The sequence below is a fragment of the Gossypium arboreum genome, chromosome 12, assembly GCF_025698485.1.
Source record: "Gossypium arboreum isolate Shixiya-1 chromosome 12, ASM2569848v2, whole genome shotgun sequence".
Lineage (NCBI taxonomy): Eukaryota > Viridiplantae > Streptophyta > Magnoliopsida > Malvales > Malvaceae > Gossypium > Gossypium arboreum.
The window spans coordinates 38,492,354-38,509,553 of record NC_069081.1 but is presented as its reverse complement, the minus strand read 5'-3'; the positions used below and the strand labels follow the sequence as shown (position 1 = coordinate 38,509,553).

At 36.1% G+C, this 17,200-nt stretch overlaps 1 pseudogene; it reads right to left on the bottom strand.

Moving 5' to 3' along the window:
- Positions 1-11,855: 11,855 nt before the first annotated feature.
- The window catches only part of LOC108469313 (xyloglucan endotransglucosylase protein 34-like), a 60,446-nt pseudogene continuing 55,101 nt past the window's right edge, over positions 11,856-17,200 (bottom strand).

The window sequence follows — 17,200 nt, the reverse complement described above, 5'->3', positions numbered from 1 at the left end:
TCCACATTGTGGCAAATGGCATTCGGGGAGCTGTTGGTTTCGTGATCGCTCTCGCTATAAGTGTGGATCGGCCGACCATTTTATGAAGGATTGCCCGAGGATGCATGAACAGAATGCAAGTCGAGTGCAAACCCGGGTGCTACCATCGCCGAGGTAGGCCACCTAGAAATATGGGCAATGTCGATGGCGGTCGAGAGGATCTAGAGATGCTACCATCAGATCCGAGGCTCGTGCTCTGCTAGGACTTATGCCATGCCGCACGCCGAGGATCTGCCTCTCTCGGATGTTATTACCGGTACTTTCACTCTTTTCAATACAAATGTAATTGCTTTGATTGACCCGGTTCTACTCATTCTTATATATGTGAAACCTTAGCATCCAAAGAAGACTTTGCCCATTGAGTCTCTTGAGTTTGTAATTCGGTGTCAAACCCTTGGGTCATTACGTGCTTGTTAACAAAGTGTGCAAGAAAAGTCCCCTAGTGTTCCGAGGTTCTTGTTTTCCGGCGGACTTAATGCTTTTGCCATTCGATGAGTTCGATGTTATTCTTGGTTTGGATTGGTTGACCATGCACGATGCGGTTGTAAATTGCAAGAGCAAGACTATCGATTTGAGGTGCGCAAATAATGAAATAATTCGGGTTGAGTCCACGGACTTAAAGGGTTGCCACCGTAATATCGGCGATGTTGGCCCGAAATATGTAAGAAAAGGGTGCGAAGCGTACCTTGCGTCGTACTTTCGATGACAAGGAATCGAGAAGAAACCCGAATCTGTGCCGTGGTTTGTGAATACCGGATGTTTTCCCAAGAATTGCCGGGTTTACCACTGTTCGAGAAATAGAATTTGGCATCGAATTGGTACCGGTACCACCCCAATTTCGATAGCTCCGTATCGTATGGCACCAACGAATTGAAGGAGTTGAAAACTCGGTTGCAAGAATTGGTGGATAGAGGTTTTGCTCGCCTCGAGTTTTTCGCCTTGGGGTGCGCCGGTGTTGTTCGTGAAGAAGAAGGATGGAACCATGCGACTATGCATCGACTATCGTCGACAACAAAGCGACGATAAAGAACAAATATCCGTTGCCACGTATTGATGACTTGTTCGATCAATGAAGGGAGCCTCGGTGTTCTCGAAAATAGATTTGAGATCGGGCTACTATCAATTGCGAATCCGAGATTCAGACGTGCCCAAGACTGCCTTCAGAACGAGATATGGTCACTATGAGTTCCTGGTGATGCCGTTTGGGCTCACTAATGCCCCTGCGGTATTTATGGATTTAATGAATCGAATCTTTAGACCATATTTGGATCGATTCGTAGTCGTGTTCATTGATGACATCTTGGTCTATTCAAGAAATGAGACCGAACATGCTGAACACCTGCGGTTAGTGCTGCAAATTTTACGGGACAAGCAATTATATGCTAAGTTCAGCAAGTGTGAGTTCTGGTTAAGAGAGGTAAGCTTCTTGGGTCATGTGGTATCTGCATCGGGTATTCGAGTCGACCCGAATAAAATTTCAGCCATACTAAATTGGAAGCCTCCGAGAAATATTACTGAGGTTCGAAGCTTTTTGGGGCTTGCCGGTTACTACCGACGATTTGTAAAAGGCTTCTCAACGATAGCCACGCCGATGACGAAGCTACTCCAAAAGGATGTTAAGTTCGAATGGACGGAGAAATGCCAAAAAAGCTTCGATCAACTGAAAACTTATTTGACTGAAGCCCCAATTCTAGTGCAACCCGAGTCCGGCAAGGAGTTTGTCATCTATAGCGACGCCTCTCTACTTGGGTTAGGTTGCGTATTAATGCAAGAAGGTCGAGTTGTGGCCTATGCGTCGAGGCAATTAAAGCCACATGAGAAAAATTATCCGACTCATGATCTCGAATTGGCCGCCATCGTATTCGCCTTAAAGATTTGGCGACATTACTTATTTGGTGAAAGGTGCCATGTATACTCGGATCACAAAAGTCTCAAGTATTTGATGACCCAACGAGACTTAAATCTGCGACAAAGACGTTGGCTCGAGCTGTTAAAGGATTATGAGCTGATCATTGACTATCACCCGGGAAAGGCGAATGTAGTTGCGGATGCCTTGAGTCGTAAATCGTTATTCACTTTACGAGCGATGAATGTGCACTTGTCTATCCGATCCGACAGGTGTGTTAGTGGCTGAAATGAAAGCCAAACCATTATTGACACACCAAATTCGAGAAGCTCGAAAAGTCGATGACGAGTTGGTTGCAAAACGGGCTGCGTGTGTTCGAACAAGGACTCGGAGTTTCAAATCGACGATGACGATTGTTTGAGGTTCAAAAGTCGTCATGTGTCCCAAAGAATTGAACTCATTTCGATAATTCGAATGAAGCCCATTGTAGCCGAATGGCAATCCACCGAGTAATGAAGATGTACAATGATTTGAAACGTCGATTTTGGTGGCATGGTATGAAGCGAGACATCTCGACTTTGTTTCAAGATGTTTAATATGTCAACAAGTGAAAGCGGAACATCGGTGCCTTGAGATTACTTGACCAATCACGATACCCGAGTGGAAATGGGATCGAGTCACAATGGACTTTGTATCCGGACCGCCATTGTCGACAAGTAAGAAGGATGCGGTTTGGGTCGTGGTAGATCGATTGACTAAGTCGGCCCACTTTGTCCCCGTCGTCACGGATTTTCAATGGACAAATTAGCGGAATTGTACGTTTCTCGATTGTGAAATTACACGGGTGCCTATTTCTATCGTGTCGGATAGAGATCCGAGATTTACCTCGCGGTTTTGGAAAAAGTTGCAAGAAGCTTTGGGTACCAAGTTGCATTTCAACACCGCCTTCCACCCCCAAACCGATGGTCAATCCGGCGGGTAATTCAGATACTTGAGGATATGTTAAGATGTTGCGTCCTCGAGTTTAGTGGTTCATGGGAGCGGTATTTGCCGTTGATTGAATTCGCTTACACAACAACACTTTCAATCGAGTATTAAGATGGCACCTTACGAGGCTTTGTACGGGCGTAAATGCCGTACACCATTGTTTTGGACTGAGCTTGGTGAAAGCAAGATTTTCGGGGTGGATTTGATTAGGGATGCCGAACAGAAAGTGAAAGTAATCCGTGAAAGTTTGAAGATAGCCTTCGATCGTCAGAAGTCGTACGCGGATATGAAGCGTAAGGATATCGAGTATCAGGTGGGTGATAAAGTGTTCCTCAAGGTATCGCCTTGGAAAAAATACTCAGGTTCGGCCGTAAGGGCAAGTTGAGCCCGAGGTTCATTGGGCCATATGAGATATCAGAGCGAGTCGGTCCAGTGGCATATCGTTTGATTTTGCCCCCTGAACTCAAAAAGGTTCACGATGTCTTCCACGTTTCGATGCTTCGACGTTATAGATCCGATCCATCGCACGTGATTAGTCCATCAGAAATTGAAATTCAAGCTAATATGAGTTATGAGGAAGAACCAATTCGTATCCTATCACGAGAAGTGAAAGAGTTGCGAAACAAGCGGGTTCCGCTAGTGAAAGTGTTATGGCTCAAGCACGGGATAGAAGAAGCTACTTGGGAGACCGAGAACTCAATGAGAGAGCGATATCCGAACCTATTTACCGGTAAGCTTTTCGGGGACGAAAATCTCTTGAGTGGGGGAGAGTTGTGACACCCCGAATGTGACCCTAGTCGGAGAGTGGTTTCGGGACCACGAAACCGAGTCACAAGAATAATTAAGTGTTATATTCCGTACTTATTGTATGTGGAATTGGTATGCGTAAATATTTCGTGTCTCGATTTTTATTAATTAGGTGCTAAATTATAAGAAAGGACTTAGTAGTGAACTTTGAAAGTACGATAGGGAAATAGGTGATGACTAATTAAAGCATGCATGCAAAATAATGGACTTGCATGTCAAATTCCCCCTTTCTACAAGTAATGGCCGGCCATGACAAAGAAATATGGGTCAAACATGTCATGAAACATGTTTTGTTGGGCATTAGGGAGAAATAGTAAACAAATAAGCATGGGTAAGAAAAGAATGAAAAAAAAAAATGTGTGTGAGAGAGTGGCATACCCCATTGCCGTGAGTTGTAGAGAAGGAAAGAAAAAAATTTTGTTCATCCTTTCTTTGAGCCAAAACTAAGGAAGAAGGAGGATTTTTGCTTCATGCTTGGTTTGGAAGAGATCTAGAAGGAGATTTGGCTAAGTTTGCATCAAGATTAAGGTATGTATGAGGTTGTGTTGGGAGTTTCATGCATGTTTTGGTTGCTAACTTGATGTGCATGTTAGCCATGGCTCAAATCTTTGGTATGCCATGGAAATGGTATTTGGCCAAAGTTGTTATAGTGATAAAGCCATTGCATGCTAAGTGTGAAGCTTGATGATGATGCATGCAATGATGGATTTTCTACTCATGAGTAAGATTTTGAGTTTTCTCTTTGTTTTATCATGATTAAAGTTGAAAAGGAGCATGATTGTCATACTTGGCCATGATGCATTCTTGAGCATGATTCATGCTTCTTGCATGTTAGTTAAAAGTTTGTGTTTTGGATGGCTATGGACACCTTGAAAATTCGGCCATGCTCATATATGCATATATATGATTGCACATTATGTTTGGTTATGAACTAAGTGATGAATATATTGATTTAAAGAAGAAAATGTGGAAGAATGCTTGTGAAATTGCAAGCACAATTCGCCTAGCACACATATAAGTGCTTGATGCTATATTATAAGTTTTGGGCCACAATGTGCAAAGCATAAATTAGTAGATTGCATGCTGTTTTGTGAGGTATTAAGTGCAAAATTGACCTCAACATGTACATGAATATTCGGCCTTGGGTAGCCTATTGAAGGCCTTAGCATTTCCTTGATGCTCAAATAAATTGTATTGAATTGCTTGATGTAGTATAAAATGTGCATGACCATTGTGTATTCAAGCTAAAGAGTGGCCATATGACCATTTAAAATCCTTGTCATATTCGGCCATAAGCAAGCACAATGAGGTTTTAATAAATTGAATTTGTTTGAATTAGCTCAAGAGCTAAGAGGGCCACAATTGGACAAGGGGAAGGAAAAGGTGATCGAATAGCCGAAAAAGCCGTTCGACAACATCCGAGGTAAGTCCTCAAGAAGTGACCTTACTTGAATTATGTGAGATGAAATATGGATGTGTATGATTATTGATTATGTGTGTATGAGTATTTGAATTCCACCCGGGCTAAGTCCCGGCGAATATGCTAATGATATTAATTGTGTTTGAGCCTTAGTAACGAAAATGAAATATGTATGTCCAATGATTATTGATGTATGTGTGCATGAGAAATTGAATGATATCGGGCTAAGCCGAAGACAATTATGCTGGAAATTATATCCGGTTAAGACCGAAGGCAATTGTGCTAGTGGTTATATCCGGGCTAAGGCCGAAGGCATTCGTGCGAGTTATTCTATCCGGCTAAGACCAAGAAGGCATTTGTGCACGTGATCATATCCGGTTATATTCGAAGAATCTTGGGCTGGAGGTGAGTGTTGGTTGCTGAAATGAATTTAATTAGTACACTCGGACAGCCCAAAGGATAAGGTACGTTATATGTGCATTGGAAAGTCGACGTGTTTGAGCAACATTCGCTCAATCGACTAATGAATTTCAGTTATTGAATTGATTGATGCTTTGCGAACTTATACAATGATGAAGTATGAAGTAAGAATGTGTATTAATGAAATGATGCATTTGGCTATGTGAATGTATTGCTGTAAATTATAGTTCATTATATTCCTTGAGACTTACTAAGCATAAAAATGCTTACCCGTTGCTTTGGCTCTTAGTTTTCTAGATTTCGCTCGAGGCAATCGGATTTGGGATCGTTGAAGTCGAAGTCATCCACACTATCAAGCCTCCATTTTGGTATAAATTTTGGTTGAACTTGAGATGGCATGTATAGGACTACCTCTTGTTTGTTAAATACGTTGTAATGTAAGTTTGTATGGCCATGCGAAAATGGCTCGAAAAGGGAGCATGAACTTAGACTTATTGTGGGTTGTATGTATATATATTTGGGGTCATGATGTGGCTATGGTTTGGAAATGGGAATGTTGGTCATATGATCAGCCATTGGCATGGTTAAAATGATCATATATGAACCTATGTATGGCAAGATTAGTTGAATCATGGAGACTACCAAATAGGTAAGTCCTACCTTAAAACAGATGCTGCCAGCTGCAGTGGCGTGAATGTGAAAAATCACCATAATTCATAGGAATGGAATCAAATAGTGAATAAGCTATGTAAATGAACCTTGATGAGTCTATTTTCATATGGAAGAAACGAAACGGTCATAGGAGTTACAGGTTAAGAGATATTAAAGCTATTGTGAGACAGGGCCAGAATGGTTTCTGGGTTCCCTGTCGCAACTTTAAAAATTCACTATAAATTATCCAAAAAGAATTAGGAGATATACCTTATATGTACAGATTCCATTTTGAGTCTAGTTTCATTAGAAACAAACGACACCAGCATTAAAGCCCTGTGCAGAGAGATATTCAAGTTATACCGCGCGAAGGTCAGAGCAGTCGATCCCTGTAACTTGGGTAACTTTAACTAATAAACTGTACCAATTGGCCCGACCAAAAATCCTAGAAATAAATCCATGGATGTATATATGAGTCTAAATTCAGGGAAAATTTACGAAACCAGTTTCCGAGTTTTGAAACTCGAGATATGATTTTTAAGGCGACAGTGACGCAGTTTTCCAGCCTGACTGGAAATGTCAAATTGGTGGGCAAAAACATGTGAACTTGGTTTGTTAACCCTCGGGTCCGACACCGGCGATGGTCTCGGGTTTGGGGTGTTACAACATCACGGTGTTGAAGAGGCTACATGGGAAACTGAAGAAGCTATGAGAAAACAATACCCTAACCTATATTTCAGGTAAGATTTTTGGGGACGAAAATTCCTAAGGGGGGAGAGTTGTAACAACCCGTTTTTAGTAAAATCGGAACAGTGGTTTTGGGACCACAAATTCAAAATCAAAGTAATTATTTTATAATTAAATTTAGGTCTACAACATGATAGTATGATTGTGTAAAAATTTTGTTAAGAAATTTTATCATTTGAATGCTCAATTCGATAAAAAGGACTAAATCGTGTAAGGTGTAAAAGTTGTGTTCTAATAGCTAAAGTTGTCTAATAGCTATAGAACTTTAAAGTGGAGGTCCTTAAATGGCAATTAGACCATTAATATTATTAGTGGACAATGATGGACATCATTTATGTGATTTTTAAAGGTTAATATTTAAGGTTAAATTAGTAATTTATTAAATAAAAATAGTAAAATAATAAAGAAACAAAGGTTGTCATCTTCCTAAGACATTCTTCAACTAAAAATTAGAACATGAGAAGCCATTGCTAGGGTTCTTTCATTCGGCCATTGATACCTAGTGCATGTAAGTTCATTTTTGCTCCATTTTTAATGATTTCTACGTTTTTGGAGCTGTTGTAGCTTAATCTAGCTAGCCCAGTGACTAATTTGTGAAACTGTTAAAAGTATAGGGTTTTACCATTAATGAATATGTATGTGTTTTGATGTTTGATGATAGAAAATGAATGGTTGTTGCTAGATAAACAACATTTGTTAAGTGATTTTTGATAAAATTGTCAATTAGGGATTAAATTGAGATATCTAAAAATTATATGGTAAATGTATGAAATAATGAAAAATATGGGCTCCCATAAGTATAGGTGAAATTCGGTTAGTATGGGTGTGGACTTAATTGCATGAATTTGCATTTTTATGAGTTAGGGACTAAATTGTAAATATGTTAAAATATAAGGGTAAAAGTATAAAATTGCCATAATATGAATTGTTGGACTAATTTGAATAGAATGTATTTTGAATAAGTAAAATTTGATTATATATAGATCAAGAAAAGAGAAGTTTGAAATTAGATCGGGGTAAAAATAAAATAGTTGATTGATAGCTCGATTCTCTCTGTATAAATTCGAGGTAAGTTCGTATGTTAATAAACATTAAAATAATTGTGTTTTAAATGCTTTATAATTGCATTAATTATGAATACAAATTTACAGAAATGTTCGACGAAGATTCGATAATGTATAAATCCCGGTTGAACCTTAGGAATAGATAGGATACAAATAACATGTCATTGGGGTTACAGTGTTTGGGTGCTAGTCCGTGCGTTCTGCCAGTGGTTGAGTTTTCCAGCATGTGTTGCGAATTCTCGTCAGCTTGTGTGAGCAACACCATATAGTTCCGTCTTGACTGTCAACTTGTGTGAGCAGACCCGTTGATAGCTCGAGATGAGCATTTGTATATGAGATATGAAATTTAGATGGTTTCGACCATGTATTGGCACTTAGGGTGCAAGATTCTCAGGTTTCTAATATTATTCGAAATGGTTCAAAAGGTATACCAACGGTATAAAAGAGTGTGAGATTGATACGTATTGGTGCAGGTAAGTACGTAAACCATATAAGCATTGGATCGATGAAATTGATGAGTTTTATGATTAGCTACTTGAATGAATATATGATAGCCTTGTGATTAAATGGAATTGTAGTATATTATGTTTATATTTCCTAAATTGTGAATTATACTTTCAAGCTACACAAGTTTACTAAGCTTTTTAGCTTACTCTATTTATTTTTCTGTGTTTTATAGTGCTTTAGAAGCTTGCTCAGATTGGGAGTAGTCGAAGATCTCATCACACTATCCAACTGTCATTTTGGTACTTTTGAACTTGTGTACATGGTTATGGCATGTATAGGTGTTGTGGTTATTATGGCCTATATGTTTGTGATGTGTATAGCCAATTAGATTGGCTTGTAAATGGTATATGTAAAGGTTATGTGTTTAGCCATGTGATTTGGCTTATTTTGGTATATTTGGTGATGTATATATGTGTGTAAATGGCATTTTTGTTATGTGGTTTATAGTTGCTATGTGAATGCTTGTTGTGAATTGGTATTTTGAGTACCAAATGGTTGAAATTAAGATATGGTATGCATATGGTTTTAGGCAAAAGAATGCATAGTTGAAAGCAACCATTTAAGTGATTTTTAAATGTGAAATTGGTATGAAAGTGAATAGCTAATTGTGATACTTATGTGCTTTGTGGCTGTTGGTATTGAAATAGCATGATTTGGATTTGGTTGAGATTGGTTTGAATGCCTACTGATGCTATGTTATATGTCATTTGACATGTTTAGGTTGATGCAAATTTGGGTGAGAAAGATGGCTTGGAAAATAGCCTATTTTTTTCCACAATGGCAGAGACACGAGCGTGTGTCTCAGCCATGTGTGACACACAGTTAGGTGACACAGCCGTATGTCCACAAGGGCAGAGACACGGGTGTGTGACTTGGCCGTGTCACATAAGTCAGTATACCCTACAGTTTTAGTACGACCTAGCAGACGGCCTAGCACACGGGTGTGTGAGGCCATTTCGAAGGGTACATAGGCTAGTCACACGGGCGTGTGGTTGGCTGTGTGACCCGAGTCAGGGAGCTACACGGGGTAGGACACGGGTTGGGACATGGCCATGTGATCCCATTTCAAATGTCCACACGACCTGCGACACAGGCATGTTTTGGCCATGTGAGACACACGGCCTAGCCATATGACCTAGTGTCCCCTGAGTTTTGAAAATTTTCTATGTTTTCCCAAAAAATTCCTGAGTTCTCGGTTTAGTCCCGAACCGTTTTTTATGTATGATTTGAGCCTCGAGGGTTCGTATTAAGGACAACATGATTGAATGTGAATGACTTTTGTTTGGATATGAAAAATGTATGAAAATGTTTGTTTGTTTAAGTATTAAGTTTGGTAATGCTCCGTAATCCTATTCCGGCGATGAATACGGGCTAGGGGTGTTACATAGAAGGATAATTTGCTTCAACGTACTTGAACTCACATCCTCTTACATTGGCAATAATACCCATATTAATTGAGTTAAGATACAATAGGCAAAAAAATTCTAATTTTTTTAAAATATAAATTTAATTCAATTTTTTATTCAGCATTAAAAAGATATGGTTGATTGGAATGATCACTCTTTAAAAACAAATATATATATATATATATATATATATATAAATGAAATGTAATGAATTATGAATTATGAATTATTAAAAGAAAAGAATAATATTCGGTACATTGTTAGTAGAGTTTTCAGACTCCACGATAAATTTGCTCATGGGTCGGGTTACTTGTCCAGGCCCAAAGGCTTGCTCAAATTTTGAAAGGGTTTGGGCAAAAATATTATGCCCGAAAAATGAGTTTGCACAAAAAATTAGGCCTGTTTAAAGGCTTGGGCTAGAACAATCAAGGCGAGCTTGACTTAACTCGTTTTAAGTTTATAATACTTTATATTATGTTATTTAGAACACATTAAAAATAAATCTATACAAATATATAATAATACTGTAATATAAGCATTAAAACAATGTTAAGATAACTATATAAAACTTTCAATAAATAAAAAATATAAAACTATTAAATATCAAAGTAAAATAAAATAAATATTTTTATAAAATTTAAAAACAATATAAGTGAGTGAGCTTGGGTTAATCTTTTGATAATATGGACGGGTTTTAGCAAACTTTTAGACTCATATTTCGGGCCAACCCGGCTTGCGGCAAGTATAAAGTATGTTAATATCATAGTTAAACCCGACTGCCCATGAGCACCTCTACTTTACAAGTAGAGTCAGGGTTGACTAGTGCCTTACAAGAGTATAAAAATATTTAAAATATATGTATTTTAAGAAAAATACACATTATAATTTTTAAAACTACGTCTAGAATAATAATAAAAAACACTCTCGATGTATCGAGTACTAACAAAAAATCTTTTTTTGAAAATATTTTATTTTGACATAATTTTTGGGAAATTTTAAAATTGTAAACTTTTAATTTTTTTAAAAAATAGATATCTTTTCTATATCTATTCTACTAAAATTATATAAAACATTTGAAAATATCTTCTAAATTGTTGAATTTTATCTTTTTCTCAAATTTTAAGATCCTTTTTCATATTTTTTGGAATTATAGATTTTATTTATGATAATTTTAATTTTTCTAAACATTTGAAATTTTAATCATTTATAAATTATTTAATAATGTGATATATAAAATAAAATGTTATCACACTATCCATAGAATGTTAAAAGTCAATTGACTTCAAATAATAGAGTAGGGTCCAATTAAAATAAATATTTAAATTTATTTTTATGTCTTATAGAAAAGACAAAATAAACATTTAACTCTAAAGAACTATTTTTGCTCATTCTTCTAACATTTCTGGTCTATGAGCTGTAACAAATGATAGAAAGCGAATGAAAAGTCGATCAAAGAGCTTACAGTTAAAAGCTTCGACGACTAGCCGTTGAGAATAGACGCATCAAACAAAATATGGACAGATTTAATACTTTGTATAACAGTAAATTAATTATATAGATTTAAATAATATACTTTTATGTCAACAATTTTTAACGTAGTGGTAAGATTCTTATATTCCACAATGAGATTTTGAGTTCAATATCTAATACATAAATAGTAATTATAAAAAAATTTCTTCAAAATAAATAAAAATATTATATTAATTATTGAATATTAATAAATTAATTAATCGTACACACAAAAATAGTATAAACTTAATATTATCGTTGCCATGATAACAAATAATTGAAATAAATTATATGAAAATGGAATTGAAGGCCTCCAAATGATGATGCTCGGAAGAAATGAAAAAACACGACCCTAACAGGGTCGACCTTATACATATTTATATGTATATAGTACTGGTGATAAGGGATACAAAATGTTGATTGTGGACATGAGTTTTAACTGAAATTAAATATTAGATGTCCCTATCTCTCTTGCACTCAGGGTGCATGGTAGGGCATCTGATCCTATCACTACAATAGTTGTAGATGGTGAACTTGTTGCGAACCCACACGAGCCTCCTCCAATAATAAGAATCAAGGTCCTGGAACTCCTTTTGGTCCCACCACCATTTCCCCTAGGTGGCACAGAACTTGGCTTCCACTGATGACACGCACCCTTCAATGTGGAAGCCCTTGTAGGAAGCTATAAAATGGGCTTTTGACCAATTGGTCTTCTCCAGTACACCCCTAGTGGCCTAGTCATCTGCATTCCATAGGCTCGAGTATATTTTCATTGGTTGGTAGAATGGGAATCTCACTCCCAAATCTTTGCAGTTCTTGAACACTCTTATTGGTACATTCTCGACAAAGAATCTATGTTAGAACCGTAAAATCAAAATCTAATATAAAACATAAAACAAACCATAAATTAGGATATATCATGTCAAATCATCAAGAATAAATCAAGAGCAAAACTAGATGTGGAAGCCTGAATTAATTGATTTCTTGAAATCTACGGATCATAGGTTTTTGATCTTCCAAATTAGCACACAATTAATTCAGAGAATATTTACTCTTTTTCCTAAGGATGGGATATTAGAAAAGTAATCTTGTTATGTGTAATTTGGAGACCATAACCCTAATATACAACTTTGGCACATTAGCCCTAATTTCTAATTAGCCCATTATTAATTAGAAATTAGTTATTAGAGTATCTACAAATATTTGACCCATACTTTATTTAATAATTAAAGCCCAATAAACCTTAACCAAATTAGATCACTTTTAATTTGGACTAACCTATTATGGTAGTAAATAATAATAACATGCAATTAATTATATTATAAATGTGATGTCCATATTTTCCAACAATCTCCCACTAGGACCACATATATATATCGATTGCCTTATAATTGCAAGTCATTATATAACTTTATGAGCTCAAAACTTTACCATCATATCCAAAAAAGGTATTCTGAACAATATCGTCTATTAATTATGTTAACATAGAACCAAGACGACTTTCGTTACATATATCGTAACTAAATCCATCCTGATCACGTAAATTAACACAACCAAATGACATAGATCAAGTGTGGATGTGTAGCATGGAAATTACATGCAATATGATCTAAACATATTTATTTCCAACTGGTCCTTCTTAAACCTTAGTGAGATCAAACCTTACCCAAATCAGAATGTGAATAAACCAAATAAATTTTATTTCTAAGAAAAATAAACTTAATATTCGTAAACTAAAATAACTGAAAATATGTCTATAACATAAAAGTATTAAAAATTAAAAACTCCTACTAAAACCAAATATTCTCAAATGACATTACACCCATATGAGCAGTGTGCTCATGAAAAACATTGGGTGGTAATCCTTTAGTAAGCAGATCCGCAATATGCTTTATAGGCACCTAACTACTTTGAACTTTTACTTTAACAACCAGGAACTTGAAGTCTATGTGTTTTGACTTTGATGTGCTCCTGTTGCTATTGGAATAAAAAATTGCAATTTGTTTTCACAATTTGCACCTTAGTGACAAAATCTTGTATCCATATTCCATCAAAATCAGAGTCTGTATACTTGATGATCTCTAACTGATCAGACCTCTGATATCTGAGTATATAATTTTTTGTTCTCTAAAAATACCTTATAACCCTCTTGGATGCTATCCAATGGTCCAAATCAGGGTTGCTTAAATATTTACCTAACATCCAAACAGTGTACACAATATTCCAATGTATACAAACATGAACATACATTAGACTTGCCACTGCTAAAATGTAAAAAATCTTATGCATTTCTGTAATCTCATAATCATTCTTAGGGTATTGATTGAAACTATACTTATTTTGACAAAAAAAATATGTCATTAACATATAAAACTAAATATAGAACCTTACTCCCACTAAACTTATGGTATATACAATTACCGACCAAATTCATCTCTAAACCGAATGAGATAATCATTTGGTAAAATTTGTAATACTATTGACAAGAAGTCTGCTTAAACCCATAGATGAAGTTCTTTAATTTTCAAATCATTAACTTGGCATCATCAGACACAAAGTTTTCTACTTGCACCATATAACTGTATGACCAATGTTACCATTGAGAAACCATTAACTTAATATTCATCTGATGTAGCTTAAGATCAAAATATTCTACTAAAGTCATTATAATCCTTTCTCTAGTGGACCATTTTAATGCCATTTATTCTTAATGTTGTTGAGTTTTTTTTTTTTTGGAACAATTACCTAATTTTGAATATGGAGTTGTTCAACATTGTCTTGTTGAGATTTTAGATTCACTTCTTGATAAATGATAGGTATGAGAACCTGAACATTGTCAAAAGTGATATCAGGAACTAAGTTAAAATCTAATTCCTCCTCAAAAGCAAAATCTTTAACCTTATTTCTCCATCCAAACTCAACATCCCCAAAAAATGTTGTAGTTCCCGTCTCAAAAATATTTGTAATTGTGGGATCATAAAACTCATAGCCCCTAGATCGCTCAGAATTTCCTTGACCCTTACACTCCATAGACATCAAATAAGTCAAAAGTGATGTCATCTCAACCTTATTGTTTTTGGCAAAACGTTTCTCAATTCCGTCAAGGAAACCCTTGGCCTAAGTAATCTTGTAACACACCTTACTCGTATTCGATGCCAGAATAAGGTACGAGGCATTACCAGACTTAAACTCAGACAAACATTCAAAACCGGGACATAAATTTCCACTCAAATTTAAAAATTTTCATAAATAATCATATAGTCCCTAAAACGAGCCTACGGGGCCCAAAACATGCATTGGAGGTGGTTTGGGACTAAACAGAGAACTTTAAAAAATTTCCCTACACTTAGAAATTTTTTTTCACTAAAACAGGGGTCACACACCCATTTGGCTTGGGACACGCCCATGTGGGCAGGCCGTGTGGTCACACACACCCGTGTCTCTAACCCGTGTAATTCTCTGTTTATGACATCATCAACAAATTGAAGTCACACGACCAAGTCACACGTCTGTGTGCTTAGGCCGTGTGGGCGATTTAATTTTCATAATTTTTCATAAAATAGGTGTAGACTTTACACACCCTGGGCATACGCCCATGTCCTTGTGCCGTGTCCTTCACACGGCTGAGACACACGGCCATGTCTCTGCCAGTATGACCAATTCTAAGCTAAAATTCAAAATACAGGGGACACACAGCCAGATCACACACCTATTGGGCAAGCTGTGTGTCACACACGGCCTAGACACACACCCGTGTGTCTAACCGTGTAGACAAAAAGAATGCTATTTACCAAGCCATTTTGCCACCCTTACTTGCACCAACCTACACAACAACAAGCAACACTAGTCCAAGCATATACATACAACCAATTCAGCCACAAACAAGATATCGATATATCATTTACATGCAACCATCTACCACATACAAACATCACCTACTTATCAACTCAATCCATGAAAATTCTCACATCCATGAAAACATCATCATATGCATATATATACTTAAGCCAATATTAGCCAATTTCAATAGCCATTTACAAAATGAATTATCAACCATTAAGGCCAACAAATTTGGCCAAATCAAATATGACACATAACAAAATGACCAAGTCCCTATACATGCCATAGCCCAAAATATTGTAATATAAATACTCAAAATCATAATTTGATAGTATGAATGGATCTTTGACCGTCTTCAATCCCCGAGCTGGCTTGGTGACACTATAAGATAAGGAAAAAAGAAAGGGGAGTAAGCTTTAAAGCTTAGTAAGTTCCTATGCAAATAATAGGCATCATACACACTTTAACATAAATTTAACATGAAGTAAATTAACATAAATATCATTGTAAAATTTCATAATCAAACTTAACAAAGATGTTATTAAAACCTTAACATCATAACTTACTCAATCATACCACACTGAGGGTTCATCACATATCGAGCTCATTAAGCATGAGTTTTATGTACATACCTGAACTAACTTGCAACTTACCATAATCTTTCACAACATACCATAGGCTTTCACAACTTAAACATCGCCATTAAGTTTTTCATTGAACCACTTGGAATACTAAAGGATACTCGGGATATCTCACACACATAGTACCATACTAATGCCATATCCCAGATATGGTCTTACATGGGATCTCATATCGATGCCAATAGCCCAGCTATGGTCTTACACGAAGTCTCATATCGATTCATATCCCAGATATGGTCTTACACGTAATCTCAACTAACCCTAATGTCATGACATTTGTATCCTAACTATTCCTAAAGTTCAACCGGGATTTTCTCTCTTGTCGAACTTTTTCAATTATGCTCAAAGAGTAAATTACAATCCATACGATATTAAAGCCATTAAAGCATCAATAATGATGCATTACTTACATACGAACTTACCTCAGTATAAAAAATAGTAGAAAAGGATCTAATCGTCAAACACTTTATTCTTTCCCCGGTCAAGGTCCGAACTTCATTTTTCTTGATCTATAATAGCAAATTTAACTTTTTTAATATTCACATTACTCAAATCAGTCCAAACATCACATTATGGCAAAATTATCTTTTTGCCCCTAAAGTTTCACAATTTTACAAATTTATCCCTAAGCCCGTAAAATGAAATGTATTCAATTTCTTTGTTACCCAAGCCTAGCCGAACCTTATAGATGCTCATATCAGCCCACATTTTTCATCAAATCAGATTTTTACTACCCATTTTACGTCTTTTCTACAAATAAGTCATTTTTATATATTTTCATTAAAAATCACTTAGTAAAAATTGTCTATCACACCTTAAACTTACAATATCTTCCATCAAACATCAAAATACATGCATGTCACATATTGGTAAATTTTTAAACATGAACCTTACTTCAAAACAATGGTAGAAATAGAAAAATCGGGTGATAACGACTTCAAAAATGTAAAGAGCATAAAAAACGGGGCTAGGATGTACTTACAATCAAGCTTGAAAGTTGAAGAAAACCCTAGCTATGGTGTCTTGAGAATTTCGGCCAAGGTAGAAGAAGATGGACACAATTTTGGCTTTATTTTCCCTTTTTATTCTTTTATTAACCAAATGACCAAAATGCCCTTTTTCTCAAAACACAAAAATTCTCTTACCCCGTGTCTATTTTTGTCCAACTTAAAGTAAAATGCTCTAATTACCATCTAAGTACCTTCAATTTAAAATCTCATAGAAATTGGACACCTCTAGCATGTAGAACTCAACTTTTACACTTTTTACAATTTAGGCCTTTTTACTAAATTGAGGGCCCAAATGTCAAAATTTTT